This window comes from Tenrec ecaudatus, chromosome 11 (assembly GCF_050624435.1).
Source record: "Tenrec ecaudatus isolate mTenEca1 chromosome 11, mTenEca1.hap1, whole genome shotgun sequence".
Lineage (NCBI taxonomy): Eukaryota > Metazoa > Chordata > Mammalia > Afrosoricida > Tenrecidae > Tenrec > Tenrec ecaudatus.
Window position 1 is genome coordinate 144,718,474 of NC_134540.1, and position 7,977 is coordinate 144,726,450.

The 7,977-nt window shown below is 37.0% G+C and overlaps 1 non-coding gene across 1 annotated transcript; it reads left to right on the top strand.

Annotated features, from left to right (window-relative positions):
• The first annotated feature begins 689 nt into the window (after window positions 1-689).
• Window positions 690-826, top strand: LOC142462070 (small Cajal body-specific RNA 11). The gene has a single exon (XR_012787214.1).
• Window positions 827-7,977: the final 7,151 nt, after the last annotated feature.

Consider the following 7,977-nt stretch of genomic DNA (forward strand, 5'->3'; position numbering starts at 1 on the left):
AGATCCATGTGGCTGAGAGGCTGAAGACCATAGAAAGCCTCCCTGTTGGTAAGTCTGAGGAGCATTCTGAGCATCTGCAACCTGTTAACTCTCTTAATTAAATCCTATAGTTGAGAATATTATCTGTGAGTTCTGTGTAGTCCTTGCAATGAATTGTCAAACTCAGATGTAAAGTAGAGTGTGGGGGAAGAGATGTTTGGCATCGGGTTTGGTAAGAAAGTTGAAAGGTAAGGCAGGTCTTACCTCATCCACTTAGCAATCAGCCTGGGGCAGCTGATGTTGATGATGCTGATTTTCCTTCCCTCTTGTGAAGTTAGAGGAGGTCGCCTACAGGTCACTTCTTTTTTACAGTTTAGTAAGTATAAATTTCCAAGATATTTTCTCAAAAAGCTCTACTGCTTACATGCTATTTTTGACAAGGAATCTGATGTTAACAAAATGGTAAATTATTTATGTAATTTTACAGCACTACATTAAGATGATTTCTACTATTAGATTATTCTTTCATCATGAAAAGTCAATGTCACTTTAATTCTATATATACATCTCTTTATATATATATTTTATACATAAAGAATTGTGTTGTTAGTTACCATCAAGTTAATTTGAACTCATGGTAAGTGTATTGGACTGGGTTTTCTGGAGAAGAAAGATCAGTGACACTTGTTAGATAGATAGATAAATAACTCTCATCCCGGCCCAGATGTCCCTGCTCCCCTGTGCTCAGCAGTGGCACAGGGGCCTGAGGCAGGATGTACAGCATCTCCCTCTCAATTTAGGAGGGCTGTGCTAGGCACAGGGCTGGTTCTGGCCATAAGAGGACATTAAAAAAAAAAGATAACTCACACAGCTGTTGTCATCGTTCTTAGGTGCTATTGAGTCGGTTCCAACCCATAGTGACTCTATGTGCAACAGAATACAACACTGTCCAATCTTGTGCCATCCTCACAATTGTTGCCATGCTTGTGATCACAATGTTATAGAAGTGGGCTAATCCAGTAGGGTTCAAGTCAGTGGGTTGGATGTAAGTTGAAGGCGTCTCCTGACTAATGCAGCTGCAGGAGCTGATGAACAGGAAGCAGGAAGAGGAAGATCACAGGGTTGTGGGTGTCATGTTGAATAAATCCAAGATTTGTCACCTAAGTCCAAAGTTGGCAATGTGCTGTTGGCTCCTGTAATTGGCAGATGATATAACAGGGAATCAAAATACCAGACGCAGGATCTAAATCCAGCAGTATAAGTCACCTAGGCTCCACACACTGTCAATTTATACTAAGAGTAGGCCACACCTCTAATGGAACCTTCTTCATCAGATAGAGGCTGTAATTGGATTAAGGAGGTCTGTTCCCTGCAAGTTCAGCAGTTCAAATCCACCAGTTGCTCCATGTGAAAAAGACTTGACTTTCTGCTCCTATAGAAGCTATAGTCTTGAAAATTCACAAGGGCAGTTCTCTCTTATAGTTGGTCGCTATGGTGTCAGCCTCACTTGATGGCAGTAAACGTGGAATTTTTGGGTTTTTTTTAAATTTCTCTCGACAGTAGGGAGCACTGAGGCATAGCTTTCACCAGTTGGGCTACTAAAGGCAAGATCCAAAGCAACTCTGAAGAAGAAAGAGGAGGCTTTCTACTCCCGTAAAACTCAGTTTTAGAAACCCACTGAGGCAGACACTGTCCAATAGGCTCAATGTGGTTCAGACTCAACTGGATGACAAGAAGAGACAGTTCTCCCAATAAATCCTTGGCTACTTCACAGAAGTTCACAACATGGAGCTGAGTACACTGGTCTATCCACATTGACAGAAAACCTAATTATCACAATAAGCTCTTAAATAACAATTAGTGTCTTTTAAAGTATAGATTTTATTTTTTATTATTTCAATTTTGAAATATTAGCTAAAATTGAGTTAATCTGAATTATCAAAATTTTCAAATTTATTTTCATCACCAAGACTTTGAAAATTAACTAACATTCTCTGTACACATTTTAAAAACAATACATTTTACAGATGAATTCTACATATGTTCCAAATGGTCTCTGTTTCCAGCTTTGAGTTTTCTGCCTCCTAACCATTAATTATGGAATTAAAGTATGTTTAATTATTTATATTATGCAGCATTTAAAAATATAAAATATATTATGTTTAAAGAGACAGTTATAAAAATGTTTGACCAGATAGAAATATCTATGAATTGGATCAGTCATATACTGGTAGACTAAGGATTACTAACCAATAATTAAGATATGTGTCATTAAAGTGAATGAATCATTTTAGAATTCTTATGACAGTAATGTAGGCTTCTGTAATATGGTACATGTAAAATACATACATTCAAAACTTATACTTCTTTATTAGATTTATTATTTTATTACATGTATTGACCTACTAGTGCATACATCATGAGAGTGTTTTTTATCACATTTAGCTGCAGTGTTTATTAAGGAATAAAAAAAAGATGATCATGTTTCATTTAGTATTTATGATTAGCTTCTCAATTCTCACTGCATGTCCTGCAAGAACATTCAGGATCCTGATATTTCCCTTAACTCATCAGTACCCTTTTTATCCATTTTCCCATGTCATGCTTATGATTTAATATCTATATTCTGTGCTAGACCGTAAATATAATCAGACTAAGGTTTTGCCTGTTTAAAGCATTCCCTGGTTTTTAAAATCCACAGAGCTACTTACATAGAATAATTTTTAGTATTTGATTGATGACTGACATTATATCATTGAAATATTTTGTGTTTTATTTACCTTCTTAATCAAAAATGTTTTCCATTTACTAGCTGCTTATTCACATGTCATTGCATTCTTGTCATGTGAAGATATTACCAGACTTCCATGATGTATAGTTACAGGATAATAAGGCAAAATATCAATCTTGACTTGGCATTGTAAATGACATCAAGTGTTCACGAATCAAATGTTTTAGAGAAAGGGGGAAAGTGACAATGAATGTAATCAATATAAAATGTTTGCTATATCAGGTAAAAATTCTATGGCATCATTTTCCCCCCAGTTAATTGCCTGAGCTTCTACCTCCATCATTAAAAGACAATACAAAATCTTCCTTTGGGTCTGTTTTCAATTTTTTTTCAAGAATGCAAGAGGCTTGTGTTCATCTGGATACTGTAGAGAAACAAAGCCACAAACACTCATGTATAAGAGATAGTTTTATATAAAGGGTAAGTGAACATCAAGAAAACATCCCAACCCAGTGGTGCCCAAGCCCACAAGTCCACCATTAACCCATATGTCCAACACCAATCCACAAAGTCCTCCTCCATCTCAGAAAACAGACGCAATGCCACCGACTGCATGGGGAAAGCCGAGTCAGTGAATGTATAAACATCTCATCACTGGCAGGGGTCTCCACACAGCTGCTCCAGTACCCAGGGCTGCATCGGAGTAGGTCCATATGGCTTCTCTTCAGCGATGTCTTTCAGGAAGTGAGGCTTGCCAGCTAAAGCAGGGAACTGGCTAAGGCAGCTGCACCCTGGTCCTACCATCAGAAAGCAAGAGACCTAAGAACTATATAGGCGAGGCTCACTCAGCCTTTTGTTTGTTTGTTTATTGGCCAGGTTGGCACAATAAGCTAACTACCTCAAGGCTTATATTGTTCAGATAAGTTTGAATATCTCTTCTGTATCTCCATTTAAAGAGGAAAAAGCAGAAGTTTAATTAGACTGATAGGACCATGGCTTTTACAAGAGAATAATAGAATAATACATTTTCATTTTGCATTAAATGAATACAAAATTATTTTTTTCTTTTTGTAATTTTGGCATTGAGAAAACTACATGAAATTAAAGAGAAAAGCACATGAACATGAGCACTCATGAACACAAAACTCTATTTCCACAATAGTCTGCCATTGTACTTCATCAATCTCCTGCCATTTGGAGAGGACAGACGCCAGAGCATTATAAAGCAAATCTTAGCCAACAAAACCATTTACAAAGAAATACTTCACTCCATACCTTCATTTAAGGAAATCCCTTACATCCATATTTTAGCTAATAAATTTTAAATTAATATAATCTTTTACCTATACATTTTCAATCATTTCCTGATTTTAAAAATTTGCTTTCACAAACTGTCCATTCTAATCTAGATTCAAACAAAAGTCAAATTAGATTTGCACATTGATTTTATTGTTTGAAGTTATTAAATATTTAAATTATTGGATGCTCATCTGGTTCAATTTCTTTTCTCATTAAAAATAGTCTCTTCACAAACATTTCGTTCAAATCAAATCCAAACAAGAATCAAATGAGTTCTGCCCATTAATATATTGATTGAGATTTTTACAAATGTAAACTATTAGAGTCTGATATACAACAGTTCTTTGAATTCATATAAGCAACTCCAATTAACCTAGTCAGTTTTCAAAAAAAAATTCACTGTCCTCAATTCAATTACAATTCATAGTAACCCTTTGTGCTATAGTGGAGCCGCCTATAAGTTCTTCCGTGACTATAACTCTTTGAGGGAGTAGAAACCTCGGAGCGGCTGGTGGTTTCGAACTGCTAACCTTGTTTGTAACCAAGAAGCTACTCATCAGTTCTCTACCACTTCACAGGACACTAAGCATGACTCAATTCTTCTTATTCCAATGTATAATTCAGCAGACGACAGAGTGATTAAAACTTATGAGAAGGACTTTGAAAAAGATTCAATGATATCATACTGTATCCATTCCTTTTTGAAGCATACAAATAACATCCACATTCATGGGTATAAAACATAAGTATTTGTTAGCTCATAATTAATACAAGTCCGGTGATTAAATGCTCAGATGCTGATATGTTGATGGCTTGAACTCATGTAATAACTATGGAAGTGATTTAAACTCTATGAATTCTTTCTCTGGTTTCTGGAAAGTTACTCAATGGGGACCCTGTACTTTGTCCCATGGGGTAGATATTCATCCAAGTAGATTTTCCAGTGCGCATAATCACTGCCATTTGGGCTGAGCTTGGTCGTACACCCCTTTTGCTGGTTTTAAATGGGTTTACCCTTAGCCACTCTCTCATGCAGCACTGATTTGCAATTTGGTTGCCCGTTAGCTGGAGTGAGAAGGAAAACTAGCCCCTGCACCTCTCATCATATTTATAGAATGGGCTTGTTCACAGGGTGAACGTTCCAGGGTTACTGATAGCAGCGAAAGAAGGGAATTCTTTGATTGCAAATATTCTTTAATTTTCTTCATGCATCCTGCCAGCTCTTGTCATGTTTTATCACATCAAGTAAGATGATCAAGCTTAGAATCACTGCGATAAAAGCGTTACCAAGAGTAGGGTGGACTAAACAGACAGGAGAATATCATTCAATGGTTTACCACACATCCTTCTCCTTCCAGAGAATAGTTACTTATGGTGTATTTAGGTATCTGCTTCAGTAGGAAAAAAAAAAGTCCCAAACTTTGTCTCCAGGTAAGCATTACTCCGAATGACCTATAATTGCATAAAACTTATTCTGATAAAACAATATACCATGTAATACTCTTACATTAGCAACACACAATTTGTACTAATTTATAACTATGTCATACTGCAGAAGCCTGTCAATTGCTTAAGTTTTGGTTTCCTTCACATAAGAGGATATTATGTCTGTCTATTTTCTATGAAAGCAGCATTTTCAATTGCATTACCTCCACCAAGTAACCACATGGCTCAAATCTGAAGGAACCGTCTCTCAATACATAATGGTGGAAACTGACAGTGAAGCCATGGGAGACTGATGCATTTTCAATAATTCAGGGATTTTATTTTTTCTTTACAACTGCCTTCTCCCCTACGGGGAAGAGACTTAAAACATTGCTTGTGGGATAGAAGCTATTTTACTGTGGGTTGTTTTGTTTTTTTTAATGGGTGTTGCTTCGGACTTGAAAAGGTTCATGTCAGTTTCCAGCACGTTATTAAGTGAGGCAGAGCCAGATCAGATTCAAATTCTGCTCTTTTACAGCCAAATCACATGCCATTGAAAATGCCAGAGGGACACAGGGAGCTGTTTGGCCTGAAAGGACCTAAGTGTCCCCATCATCCCGATGCACCTGTGATGTTTCATGAGCATCACACTTATATTAGATAGAAGCAGGATAATTAAATTGAACACAAATGTCGCCTCAAGAAAAAAAAGGCCAAGCAGCTAATACTTTTCAACAGTCCTTGTTGGTTGCTCATAGAAACCGAATGTAAGCTTCAGGGTGGTGTGCGTGAAGGCTGATCCTGGCAGAATTTTGACCAGAAAACAACAAATATTTTTTAAATAATGTGACAGAAGAGCCACTATAACCAACAAGTGGCTATGGAGCATATATTTTCCTATTGGCTTCAATAACCAATGCCACTTCCTATATCCCTGCAGTCTGTAACATTATACAAGCTTATATAGATTTATAATTATGAAGAACCCAGAGAAGAAATTATATAAAAAGAGAATGAATCTCTCCAAAGATTTGAATCTTATAGATGTTAAAATACAATTCAACCATTAAAAAATCTTAAGTATTTTGCATTCTTATTTTTATTGCTAGATTTCCTTTAAAAAGTATAATGTCAATAATTTTGATAGTTACAAATTCTGGTGCTAACTTGAGACAATCAAGAGTGAAGGGGTGGAGTTTAGCCTGTCAATCAAGTCACTGTTCGACGACCTCATTTGGAGGTGCTTTGAGGATAAATAACTCACTGGAGTTGGGACACATCCTCACTCCCTGGTAAGGCATTACTGATGATGAGCTTGATGGAGCTATGCTGATGCAGCCAGAGCCCTGGAGCCGGGAAAGCCATGTAGATACCCACCCCAGTGCGCTGGTTCTATTGCCACTGGATCCACAAGACTTTCCACCCAGTGGTCTGGGATCTTCCTGCATTAGTCATCATTCATGTGTTTTTGTGAGTCTTAAAGAGGAATTTATATATTTGTATCAGACATATGGGACTTACGGACTTGATCTGGAATGGGCTGGAATGTTTTCTCAATATTCAATTTCTCTTGTATATAAAGCTCTTTCTTATACACATATGAATGTCTCTGGATTTGTTTCTCTAGTCAACCCAGACTAACACAATAATGTATACTGAAAGGCCTACCCACTGCCATGTAATACAACACACAGTGACCTCATAGGGGAGGCATTTGGAAGCAGATGGCCTCCATTTCTCCCTCCAAACAACTGGTAGCTGTGGCTGGTGGCAGCAGCTTGTGAGTTCAAACTATAAACCTTTTCGGTGAAGCTACTATGCCAAGTCTCTTTATTCAAACAGAGTACATAGTGTTAAAATCTTTATAGTATTATCACTTTATTCTTTAAAGGCAGCAGTTTTATTTAATAAGTAAAATGGAGCAGTTTAGACTTGCAAAAGGTTTGCAGTGGAATTACAGAGTTCCTGGATGTCTTTCACATAAGCTTGTGCTGTGTTAATATCATACGTACAAACACACATATGTCATAACAAGGAAATTAATCTTGGGACAATTCTGCTAATGAGACTGCAAAGTATATTGGGATTTCATCAGCTTTTCCTGCTATTGTTATTTTTCAGTTTCAACCTCCCAAATTAGATTTAAATGCTGCTTCTCTAAAAACAATGAAAATCAGCGACAATTCTTTAGCCTTCCTCTCCTCTCTATTAGTTGTCATTATTACATTGAATGCTTCCTAATTTGAGTGGCCTGATATCTTAACATGCTTAAGTTGAAGTTAGACACAAAAGTGACAGAGCATTTCGGATGTATCATGTAAAGTCAATGTCCCTCACGTCAATTTGTGGGTCACAGTAGAATTGTTTTCATAGACTTTTCAATGGCATATATTTTGGAATTAGAAATCCAAGCCTATTTTCTGTGGCTCGACTGAGTGAACTGAAACCTTCAAACTCTTAGGTGGAAGTCAAGTGTATGAACCTTTGAGCCACCCAGGGACCCCTGGCATATCATATAGGGGATTACATAATGCCCATATGTA